The sequence below is a fragment of the Equus caballus genome, chromosome 3 (assembly GCF_041296265.1).
Source record: "Equus caballus isolate H_3958 breed thoroughbred chromosome 3, TB-T2T, whole genome shotgun sequence".
NCBI classification, from domain to species: domain Eukaryota; kingdom Metazoa; phylum Chordata; class Mammalia; order Perissodactyla; family Equidae; genus Equus; species Equus caballus.
The window spans coordinates 107,163,085-107,176,264 of record NC_091686.1 but is presented as its reverse complement, the minus strand read 5'-3'; positions in this window follow the sequence as shown (position 1 = coordinate 107,176,264).

The following is a 13,180-nucleotide window of genomic DNA, read 5'->3' as shown; positions in this document are numbered from 1 at the left end:
AGCCTCAGATTTCTCATCAATGTAATTTTTTCTGAAGAATCTTAAAGAGCTGTGATCAGCTTAAAAAATCCCTACCTCTAGCCTTCCCTTCATGGGAAGAGAAGTGTTAGGTTAAGCCAGACATATAAATACATTCATAGTCAACCTGGAGCGGGCCTCATTAATTCAGTCTGTCTTAAATGAATGCTAGCTTCCACGCTGATGGTTTTTACCTTGGAGGTTTCTAACAGGAATTGGTGCATCCTCAGTGTTCTTAAGAGGCTTCAGCCCAACACAACCCATTTAAACCAAAGAACGACTTTAAGAGGATCCGCTCTCCTGCCAGTCAAACCTGCAGAACTTAAAAAAAACCCATCACCTTATGCCTGTTCATTGGCTAACGCAATGAGGACTGTAATACCATAAGGCTGGATTTCTCATTGTTAAGCTCTTTCTAAGTAATATGAGTTAAAAAAAGTTCAGTGCAATGTGATTTATTTTGTCCATGTGAGCATAGCTTAAAGGCAGCAGAAAGAATTCAGTTTAGACGACTCTCTCCCTTCCTACTTCCCAAAAAAATTTCCCTTGGGCTAAATCAAGCATAGAAAATTTTTGCTCAAATGCATTTTTTAAAGGAAAAGTCATAATCAATTGAAAAAAAGGCAACTGATAATGAAAATGGTTTTTTCAAGCATAACGATAACATTTGCTGCTGTGCATTTTATAAAAAGCCTTTAGATTCTTCTAGCAGGGACAGTAGCATTGCTTTGCTTCCTGCTGCTGATTATAATTTTAAAGATGTAAAATTTAGATGTTGTATTTTGTTCTATGAAGCAATCCCTGATTCTGTGGTCAGCTTTGCTTCATATTTCTCTCTCTGGGACCAAAAATTTTCCTAGGCAGGGATAAGAAAATTTGCATCATTCATTTCTTCAAATACTAGTATGCAACTTCTATGCTTAGCTCTGGGATACAGTAATCTAAACATTCTGGCTGGTTGGAAGTTGGACACTTAAGTAAACAGTCAAAATACCGTATGGTTAAAGTTACAATTGATGTTATACCGCTACTATGAGGATGTAAAGAAAAGAAATCTCCATCCACCTTGAAGAACTTCAATCTGTAAAGTCTTCTAAAAGATAGAACTCTTGGCTATGGATAGTCATTGCCTTCCTGCCTAGAATGCAAGATGATAAGCCTGGATGATGCTCTTTTGGGTCAAAAAAAAGAATCGTCTAGAGTCATCAGGCTTCTTGCTTTGTGTACCTCAATAAATTTGGATCTGAAGGTAATTTTAAATGGCACCTCCAAAATGTTTTGAGCCAAAGTGGCATCACTGAGCATTAAACTTTCATGGTTAAAGTTCAGGAGCACAGTGTAGAGGTTGAGGGCATATTTTTGAAATCAGACATTTTGGTTTCAATGGGAATCTAAGTTTGTCCAACCCAAGTTAGCGGTTACTTAACCTCTATGCATGATTCAGTTTTCTCATTTATAAAATGGAGATGATATTACCTACCTTAGACATTTGTGAAGATTGAAGAACATATGTGAAGACTTATATAGTATCTGGCACATAATAAGTAGTTAATATATGGTAGTTAATGTTATTCTGACATCAATATATGTTACCTTCAGATATATATGTTTATATACATATATTCAGTTTACATTATAGTTTATGAAGAATATTCAAAAATTATTTTCATTTATTTAATTTTTGCCATAACCAGTTTAAGTATTATTATTCTCACATTAAGGATGAGGAATCTGGGTTTCAAGGATTAGTGACCAGCAGTGGGCCACACAGCTAGAAGGCAGAAAAGAGGGAACTGAGATCACCGTTTTTGTGTGTGTGCGTGTGTGTGTGTGTGAGGAAGATTAGCCCTGAGCTAACATCCATTGCCAATCCTTCTCTTTTTCCCAGAGGAAGGTTGTTGCTGGCCTAACATGTGTGCCAGTCTTTCTCTATTTTTGCATGTGGGACACTGCCACAGCATGGCTTGATGAGTGGTGTGCAGGTCTGTGCCCGGGATCTGAACCTGTGAACACTGGTCCGCTGAGATGGAGTGCATGAACTTAACCACTATGCCACTGGGCTGGCCGCTGAGATCACCCTTTTGATGGCTATGGGACCGTGTTCTTTCTTCTCAGTACATCAGATCTTTCTTCCCAGCTGGTGTGGGTGATGATTAAAAAGAGAAAAACAGGTTCATGTTCCAGATTATCCTTGTTTTTCTTAGCCATTATTCTTTTCATTTGCAAAGTTCAAGCCCGACTCACAGCAAAAGGTAAGGATGGGCCTTTTAAAAGTAAGTCATAAGTATTAATGCACCAGCTTTTAGTAGATTACTGTTATTTAAAATTCTTTCTATGTACCTCCAGGATGTGTAATAGCTTGCCTCATTTATGTTTTTTCTTATTCACTCATTCTCAATGGACAAAATTTCGAATTCATTCAGTCTCTCCTGACACATTGTGCTTGGCAGGTAATTCGTAATAGGCTTTAATTTTGAAAATGAACATTTGTCATTTGGGACCGTCATTTAGATAGTTTAAAAATGCCGAACCTGCTGTGCAAACATCTGGAAAAGTTGATGATAGGGGATTGTTTGCTGCAGTCAACATATCTACCAAGTAAATGACAGAATCAGACTCGGAAAGGTCTGTTGTCAGAGATCACTAATAATGGTGACTTGTCTAGGAAAAGATGATGGTGGAGCTACAGAAGAAAAAAGTCATTTTCCGACAATTGCCAAGTGCGTTTGCCATCATAGGCTAGTTGCTAACTGATGCTCTAAACCTGGGATCCAACGTACTGTTAAATATGAAATCTGTACTCACAGATTTACACCCATGTGAAGGTAGACGTCTGAGGTAAATTTGGAGATGAGGAAATTAATGCAAAATGCCATACTTTGAAAGCAACCCCTTTGGGAATTGTCAAATGCCAGTCAGGTTCTTGTATATGTCAGCTTTCTTGTGAAGACTAGAAGACCAGGAACAAGGCTTTAAGAATTTAGAACACAGGTTCTTTAGTGATATATGCAGATAATCAGAGAAGTAACGTGAAGGAAAATTATGATTTTAGTTTTAAAATATGACAATCAATTCTTCTTTAAAAAATAATTAACATCACAGGACCTAAAGTCTTCTTGTTCACCCTCTTCTCTGATAAGCTTCACTTTTTAAAAAGCCTGAAAACTTGAGAGAGATTCTCAAGGGAGATTCTGGACTTGAAATACATAAGTGTCGGAGACCAGTTTTTATAATAATAGAAAGAGGTCAAGAATATCGCTGAAGAGCATCCAGAGACCTACCTTGGAATGGGAGATTAGGTGGGTTCCAGAATCTCATAGGAGCACATCCAATATATCTCCATAAGACAAACTAGATGTGCCTAAATTATGGCTGCTTTTGAGTAGTGGAGAGAGACAGACATCTGAACAGGAATTTAGAAATGACAGTATATAACTGCTTCTGCAGAAGCACAATTAAAGTATAAGAAAGCACTGGGGACGGAGTATCCAACTGTCAAGTAGAATTACAAAGTCTTTACTGAGAAGCTGGCATTCTGGCTTGGTCTTGAAGCAGGCACAGGAATTTGCCTGGGGAAGTGTTTTTCTAGGGAAGTGAATAGCATAAGCAAAAATGGGAGGCAATATTTGAGGAATGGCAAGGTTTTCTTTAGACGTGATTCCAGTGGGGTCACTGGGTCTACCATAATTCCTTTTGGTGGTGAATTAAACTGAGTCAAAATTTTAAGGAATCAATGATTCAAGGGCATTACTTTATTAGTTCTTCTCACTGTGTGTGTGTGTGTTTGATGGAGTATGTATAGGAGAGGTATATTTTTACCATTTCTCAGAGCCAGACCCTACCTGAAAATTGGGGCTCTCTAGTCGAAGTAAACTTGAAAAACCAAATGAGAGATGGGGAGAATAAAAATGGAAAACAAAAAAAGAGTTATAACTTTGAAAATAGATAATTTATGAATCTTATTTCTTTTAAAATGCTTGAATAGTCACCCCTCCATTCTTTGGTCTCAGAAGAAATGCATTTTCCAATGGAAGAAGTCTTAGCAAAATATTTAATTCATCACCCCATTTTCATAAATGAAGAAACCAAGGTCCAGAGAAGTTGAAACACTTGTTCTAGATCACAGCTATTTGAAGGTATAAAGGGGAATAGAACTCAAAGGGTTTTTTGTTGAGGAAGATCATCCCTGAGCTAACATCTGTGCCAATCTTCCTCTATTTTGTAAGTGGGATGTTGCCACAGCATGGCTTGATGAGTGGTGTGTAGGTCTGTGCCCAGGATCTGAGCCTGTGAACGTGGGCTGCTGAAGCAAAGTGTGCGAACTTAACCACTATGCCACCAGGCCAGCCCTGGAACTCAAATGTTTTAGTTCTTGGTACAAAATTCTTTCCTGTACACCAATAGAGCTTTTAGACAAATCATCACCATACGAACTGATTGATCAACCTATTTTTATTGATTACACTACAGTGGCCTCCTTATTGAGCTGGGCTCTAAAGGAATGAAAAAAAAAAGGAATATATGATATGGAGACAACTCATTGAAATACTAGAAAAATAAAGTAACAAGCAATTTAGAATGAGACTCTATATTGATAATTGCTATCACAGGCCCTGGTGTTACTAAATGCTCATTCAGTTAAGGATGGATGCCTGAAAATCAAAACCATGATTTTCAGGTTGTCTGTTATAAACTATGAATGAAAAGTAGATTTTATTTCTCGTGATCATTCTAGCTGATTTGCCATGTCTTCTCAGAGCACTTTACTAAGGAGGATTCTGATCCTGTTTGATGTCACAGAGAGAAACACCATGAGGATTAGTAATGACTGCCATGGCATAGTAATGACAGTCAGGCCAGGTTTTCTCATACATGGTTGAAATGTTCCACGGTGTTTCTAAGATTCTAAGGGAGGCATCAAAGACAAGGTCAGTATAGTAATAAACATCTTCCATTGAACCTTTCTTCAAAGATCAAAGGTTTTTCCAAATGAGAGCCATGAAACTGAAACAGAAAACTGCACTTCTTACCCCAGAGAATGACTTGATGCCAAAAGATTATGTAAGCATCACTAATGTGCTTACATGGGAAGATATTGCTGCCAATTATGTTTCTATCCTGACTGTATTACTCAGATCTTAAGATGATATCATTGTTCGTGTGTGTGTGTGTGTGTGTGTGTGTGCACGTGTGTGTATCTTACAACATGAGACAGGGAGAGAGAAAGGAAAGATCCAAGCTGACTTCAATAGAAGCTTTGGCATCCATATACCACTCACCTGAATCATTTTAAATCAGACTGTCCTTCAATCTTATGATTCATTCTAATAGCTAAATAGCTAAATGTATTTTGTAAATGCCATGTATACTCTCAAAGTCTTATAAAAGATGTTCTGGGCTCATGAAGGCTGAATTAAAAGACACTCACTTGTGGTGGCTTTAAACCACATAGGATGACTCATCATATCAGTTACATCCACTTGTGCTGAAGTTTGTCTTGAGTAACTATTGTGTTAAGTGCTTTCCATAAGCAGCATTCATGCAAATCTATTTTTTTCCTGATCATTAAGGCACTTTAACACAAAGGGGTAGAACTCTACCTTGTAACCACATCCTGGGTTTGTTTCTCTATTGCTTTGTGCCTGAAAGCTATACAAGATATTTAAAGACTTGAGCAAATGATTAAAATTACCCACATTTTTTTTTTTTTCTGGCAGCCCAAGCCCTATGCTTTATCTGTCATTCAACTCTTCTAAATGCCAAAGAGAAAGACTGAGCCAGAGTTGAAATCTTGTCACATGACCTCACCCTCCTCCCCCATCTCCTTCTTAAGGGCTCTTGCAATTGTCATTTACATTACAGCTCTGTATTCTGGCCTGCAGGTAGAGAATTGCTCTTTTGTTGAGATTTAATTTCTGTTACAGGTAAGAAAACAAAGATTTTCCCAGACATGAGGCTGCTTTCTAAAGTATTTCATTGCCAGGATTTTCTAAACAGGAAAAAATAGCCAGAAAGCAAGGCAATCATTAAAATGTTAGTAAAATATTAAGGTACCCTTAAAGATATGAGTGACTTGGCTTTCAGGTTTTTTATCATCCAGAGCTTAAGAATTTCACAGCACCCACACTTATGACATCTAGAGGGAATTTGGAAGAAAACGGCAGCAACTCAATAAATTCTACAAATGTTTATATAGCACTAATAGGCCAAGCACGGTATAGGCACCAGGGGTACATGATTGAGTTAGACTGTGTCTCCAGCTTCCTGGAAGCCAGTTTCCAGTGAGAATGATTTATGCATTAGTGACTGTAACAGAAGAGCAATCTCAGTATAGTTGGAAGGGATTGAAGGGCAGTTCAGAGTAGGAAGAAACAGAGAATAGAGTGTTCTTCCATGTCTCATCATATTCAAGTCTATTTTGATGACATAAATATAGACACAGTGTATTGTAGAGAAATGGGTAGGGGCTCTGGAACTAGGGTGTAGTCAGGTCATTTGTGTGTGTATGATCTTGGGATGGGAAACGGTTAGATAATAACCAGAGGATATTTTCTACGTTTCTTTGAAATAGAGTCTATTGTCCTAAGACCATAGGAGATGTTAGGATTTAACTGAAAATATGGGCCATGTTTTAGCCTAGGAATATATATTGTTAAATTACGAAATCTGCTGTCATTTTCTTTGAATTTATTTTGTAGTGATTGTGAATTTCCTTATTTTCTTTAATCTTGCTTGTAATTACTTTACTTTATTGGATTACAAAACGAATGCATACTTTTCTTGAAATGTTCAGAAAATACAGAAAAGTTCACAGAAGGAAATTAAAGTAATCCATAATCCTACCATCCCACTACCCAGACTTAATCACTATCAACATTTTAAAGCATTTTCTTCCAGAATTTTTTCATAACCTGCTTTATTTTCATAGAATCTATCACACAATTATGATTTGTTATACAAGGTGATTTTTATTGGTAGAAGTATTCATGCTTATAATTTATTTAACCCATCCTGTATGGTTGACTAGTATTGTTTTTTTTTTCCATTTATTTCTTCACCAACATGATCATTGCTCACCAAAGAAGAAAGACTGAAATGAGCACTGCCAATCAAGATACAGAAGCCAATTCAATGCATTCTACGAAAAGGGCTTCAAAAAAACTTCGTAAAGTTCTCAACTAATGGCGATATATTTGAAATCAAGGTCTGTGTCCTATGTTTTGTATTCTCTGCAGTGGAAACTACAGGCCAGGTAGCCATGGAGTAGCTGGTCTACATTACTTAGAAATTTCAAAAAGAAAATTATAGGATATGAAAGGAACTACCAAGCAGATGCTGTGCTAAACACTGTTAGGGATTCAAGTGCCTCATGCTGAAAACATGCCAATGATTTCACTTTGAAATTAGAATAGAATCTAAGTGTCTTAATAGGGGTAATAATAATAATAATATTATTGATGATGATGTAGCAATAGTTATTGAGTGCTTTTATGTGTAAGGAATTGTGATTTGTATATATTAACTTATTTACTTATTAGAACCTATTATTATTGTCCTCAGATAATAACTGGAGAAACTGAGACTCAGAGAGAATAAGTAATTTGCTGAAGGTTACGCATGTAGTTAGGGGCGGGCTGTTGGGAATTTTCTCCATCCAGATCTTCCTGTCTTTCAGGTTTCACATCAAATGTTGCCACCCTCTATTGTAGACACATTTTATTTTAAGACCCTGGTTTATGTTCCTCCAAGAACTTATCACTAATTCTGCTAATTTCCTCCTAATTTATTTGTTTATTACCTATTTGCTTTGCTGAAATATAACCTCTATAAAGGCATACGCCTTTATATGAAGGTGCATATATATACAAATTTATAAAGGCTATGCCTTTATCTATTATGCTTATTACTGTATCCTCAGCACCTGGAACAATATCTGGGAACTAGCTGGTAATCCATAAATATCTTGTTGAAGGAAAGAGTACATGGAGTAAAGGGCATGCTGTCTGCCTTCAAAAGAACTGACAGCCTAGTCAGTTCTGAGATATGTACAAATGTTGTATGTGGTACATGGGTGTTTTGAGGAGTCTCTAAGAAATGTAATTCTATGGAAACAAAGATGAAGCAGAGTTCACAGCCACCTGTGGGTGCTTAGGAAAAGACCCAGGCAGACACCATGATTAATCAGAGCCTTGGACAGAGAAATTGCTTGAAAAAGTCTCCTTAACTTTTTCCCAGTCATTTAAGCCCAGCGCTGGTGATTCAAGAAATGAAAGAGCCCGTTTAAAGGGATAGTTAGGAAACCCGGTAGCTTTGATAAAAACACATCAAATGAGATGCTAACGCCCCACATTGATCACACTCAGAAAGCCTGACTGAAGATGTTTATCCTAATCCTCCAATCCAGACACTTCTTGAGATATGGTCAGGAGGACTAATTACTCCAATACATAAAAACGGAAATGCTCTCAACCCAAATAGCCAGAGAGATCTACATTAGCAGCAACAGCAGTAAAGCCTGATGCTGCATCCTTGGTGAAAGAATAAAGCAATGTCGGACCACTGACAGCAACATCCATAAAATCCAAATTGGATTCCTCCCTTGAAAATGAGCCACAGACTTCATCTCTCCCCTGATTGCTGCATATTAACAAACATGTAAAAAAAATTCCAACTAGGAGAGGAGATTTTCCTTGCTTTATTAGACTTTAAAATCACTCTGGACTCAATCTGGCACCAGAAGTGAATCCACAACTGCTACAAAGGGAATGGATGGAAAAACAAATGACGTATTTAAGTTTCTGTATCAATCCATCAATTGAAGGATGGAAATAAGCATCAAAGGATGCCTTCACGCAGGAAAATGAGACAAGGACTCACATCTTATAGCTTGATAGATACTAGGATGTTACCCCTAGAGTTGGAACTGTGCCCAAGCTCAGGGCCTCTGATAAACCAAAGAGAAGCTGCCTGTTGGGACATCACACTGGGCTGGATTTCTTTGTGGCATTTAGAGCATGGATGTGGAGGCTACAAGAAAGAGGTTATTCACACATTAATGGCCATGCTCTCTAGATCCAACTGCAGAGAAGTTCTTAGACTATTTTACTGATGGTCTGATAGAGTAATGATTGATGATAACACACAATATAGAAAACAACATGCCTGGTTGATCATTAGAATGTGAATGACAAGGAATAAAGGATGGCAATGTACTTAATTCAGTTATTTTTTTTCTATTACCAGAAATATGTGACATGGTTCCAGCCTCGAAAGAGCACACAATCTTTTAGAAAAGAAAAATAAAGCTGAAATCTCCTTAACAGTATTTTTAATCTTCTTAATTAACAGACCGTTGATATTTCTGGGGAATGCCTCCAATGTCTTTCTCCAAACCAAGAATACCACTGGAGCATTTAAAGCTACCCACTTCACTTAAACCTAATGAAATAGTTGTGTTCACAGTATCTTAAATTCAAAGTTCCACAAAACCTGCATGAACCACCATAAAATGAACCATGATGTCATCGGTGTGCCAGAATTTGAACTACAGGTTCATATTCACATCCCTTAATGCCTTATAGTTTGAGTAAGAGTTAAAAAAAATCCAGGTTCAGTTATAAAGATTGCCCCATGGTCACAAAGTGTAACAGTAAATATATTCTTGGCTACCTTATACCTATCCTTCCGAGATAAATGTTTTCACAAAGACAATTCTATTCAATACAGGTCTTTTTTTGTGTGTGTTGTGAGGAAGACAGGCCCTGAGCTAACATCTGTTGCCAATCTTCCTCTTTCTGCTTGAGGAAGATTGGCCCTGAGCTAACATATGTATCACTTTGCATGTGGGATACCGCCACAGCATGGCTTGATGAGTGGCGAGTAGATCTGTGCCCAGGATTCAAACTGGCAAACCCTGGGCCACCAAATGGAGCATGCTTTCAGCCACTATGCCACTGGCCAGCCCTCCAAGATGTTATTTGTTTTTAATAAACACTTATATTCCAGCCTATATTCTTCACCTCAGTGCACTTCTTACATCTAAGAGATAACACTCCAGGAGCAACATGAATTCAATTTAAAAAATATTGAGGTCCTACTATCTGCTAGGTACTATAAGGAATGATGAGGCCAGGTCCCTGCTCTCATGGCAGTGGTGGTATAGTGGGGGAGAACCAAGCATTAAACAAATAAGTAAGTAAATAAACGAGAAGAACCTCACATGGTGATAAGCTCAACTGAGCCGCAGAATGCATGATACGTTAGGGAACAACCAGATGGCTGTTTTTCATGAATGATCAAAGAAGACTCCTCTAAGAAGTTGACTTTAAGACCTGAATTACCAGGTGGAGTGAGCATTTAAGGAAGGAAGGATAAGAACATTTAAGGCTAAGGGAAGAGCAAATGCAAAGACAAAAGGACAGAAAGACTTTGGCTTCCTGTAGAAAACAAAGCGGTCCAGTGAGAAGAGGGAAAAAATAGCATGAGGGAGAGTTAAGGATTTAGACAGGGATTGTTCACGGCTTTGTTAATCAGAGGAAGGAGATAGTATTTTACTCTAAGTGAGAGGAGAAGCCACTGGAGAATTTTACACAGAGAAGTTACATAATCTGACTCATAATTTTATAGAATCACTCTGGCTTCTATGTCAAGAATCTATAGTAGGTGGGCAGATGTAAGAAGGCACCAGTTGCAAGGTTCTAGGAGAGAGATAATAGAGGCTTGGACTAGGGTGAAAATGCTTGAGCTGGTGATAAGACATCATATTCAGGGTATATTCTAAAGGTAGAATACAGGAATGACTGGTGACTTTACATTACCTAAAACAATTTTAAAAATCTTAAATGTTACCTCTAATTTTACATGTAATAAATAAAGGTTCAGCTTTTAGGAATTTATCTAAATTGGGCTGGTAGAGAGAGATGTATGTATGAGCAAAACTATTCATCACTCTCAAGGTAAAAAATATTGAGAAACCAAATGGAGAATTTTTAGATGTCCGTTTATAGGAAGCTATTCAGATGAGTTGTGGGTAAAATATTATAGTTATTACTACTGATAATGTGAGTTTTTATTTATTGACTTTCAAGCATGTAGGTGGCATCTTGTTAAGTGATAAAGTAGGTTAAATAACAGTGTATATATATATTGTGAAAAAGAAAAGAGAAAATTGGATGTATACACATGCAGTATGTGCGTAGAAATATATGGAAAAATACAGAAAACTCTTTCTAGTGCCTTTTTTTTTTTCTTTTGCTGAGGAAGATTCACCTTGTGCTAACATCTGTTGCCAATCTCCTCTATTTTGTATGTGGGTCACCACCACAGCATGGTTGCTGATGAGTGGTGCAGGTCCACACCCAGGAACCGAACCCAGGCTGCTGAAGCAGAGTGTATTGAACTTAACCACTGGGCCACTGGGATGGCCCCTCTGTTGACTCTTTTGTATGAGTACATGTTACATTTATCATTTAGAAATATCAACAATAAATATATTTCCATTGAGGGGAATGGATATTCAGTGCCTACACTAGTACCTTCATATCCATGGCTTTGTTTAAACCATGTGCGCAGACTTTTGAATATCCAGGTGTCAGTTCTTTGTCAGTTTAAGTTTTCCTAACTCCCATGTGTCTGCTAAGTAGTTGATAATTTGTCAACTTATACCAATGCCCTCAAGAGCATCCTTTAAATACAGAAGTACCAACAAAACAGCTTCTGACAAGACTCTTTAATAATATTTAGCGGTAGAAAGTAAGCACTAAATTATTGTTTCCTTGGAATGACATCTTATATTTTCACCAACGGATCTTTCGCAAAATGGGGGCACCAAAAATTGTAATCTGTGGACATTTGGACTTCTGCTCAGCAGCCTATGTCATAACTAACTTTGCTTGTCTGAGGTTGTGAATCACACTGAAAGCATCCTGCCCACAAGCTTTTAGGTTGTTTAACGCTTTACACTACTCAACAACATGCAGAAATAGACAGAGGATTATGCATTAAAATCACAAGATTAAAATATTCCTGATACTTTATAAGAGTCCTTGTGGTAATTATCCCCTATATTGTAACAAATCATTTTGTTAGACGCCTTTCATTTATTCATTAATATATTCTTCCTTTTTGTTCCCTCCATCTTTTTACCCCTTATTTCCTTCACTTCTCCTTCTTTCTTTCCTTCTTTATTAGTGGTGTTCAATCATTCATTTTTGTTCATTTGGTGAATAGTTATTGAAACTCCCATGGTACAAAATGAGTGTGACAGAAAATGTTTCCTCAAAGCACCTGGAGCCTGTCTAATAAAAGACAGAAACATAAAGATATAAAAATAAGCATGTTGATGGTGTGATTTTTTTTTTTTTAAAGATTTTTATTTTTCCTTTTTCTCCCCAAAGCCCCCCAGTACATAGTTGTATATTCTTCGTTGTGGGTCCTTCTAGTTGTGGCATGTGGGACGCTGCCTCAGTGTGGTCTGACGAGCAGTGCCATGTCCGCGCCCAGGATTCGAACCAACGAAACACTGGGCCGCCTGCAGCGGAGCGCGCGCGAACTTAACCACTCGGCCACGGGGCCAGCCCCTTGATGGTGTGATTTTTAATGTTGACAATGTTGATTTTTAAAGGATAGAACAGGGGCTGGCCTGGTGGTGCATTGGCTAAGTGGGCACATTCCGCTTCGGCGGCCCGGGGCTCACGAGTGCAGATCCCAGGTGTGGACATGGCACTGCTTGGCACACCATGCTGTGGTAGGTATCCCAGATTTAAAGTAGAGGAAGATGAGCACAGATGTTAGCTCAGGGCCAGTCTTCCTCAGCAAAAAGAGGAGGGTTGGAAGCAGATGTTAGCTTAGGGCTAATCTTCCTCAAAATAAATAAAGAAAGAAATAGATGGAACAGGAAATCTTTAAAAGAGAGAATAATTTCCCCTTTGTGGGGCTACATTCTAGGTCTTTAGAACTATGGTCAATATTCTCTGGGTTAACAAAATTTGGTGCAAACATTGAGAAGCTCCTTTGGGGTGGGGCCTGCACGATGCCTGAAAGGCTGAATGGGCATCACCCAGGCAGAGGTGTGGCATGGGCCACGGGGAGGAGGGGTAGGGGGCATTCAGATAGAGCAGCACTTTCAGCAAAGGTAGAGTACTGAGAAACAGCTTGTACCTGC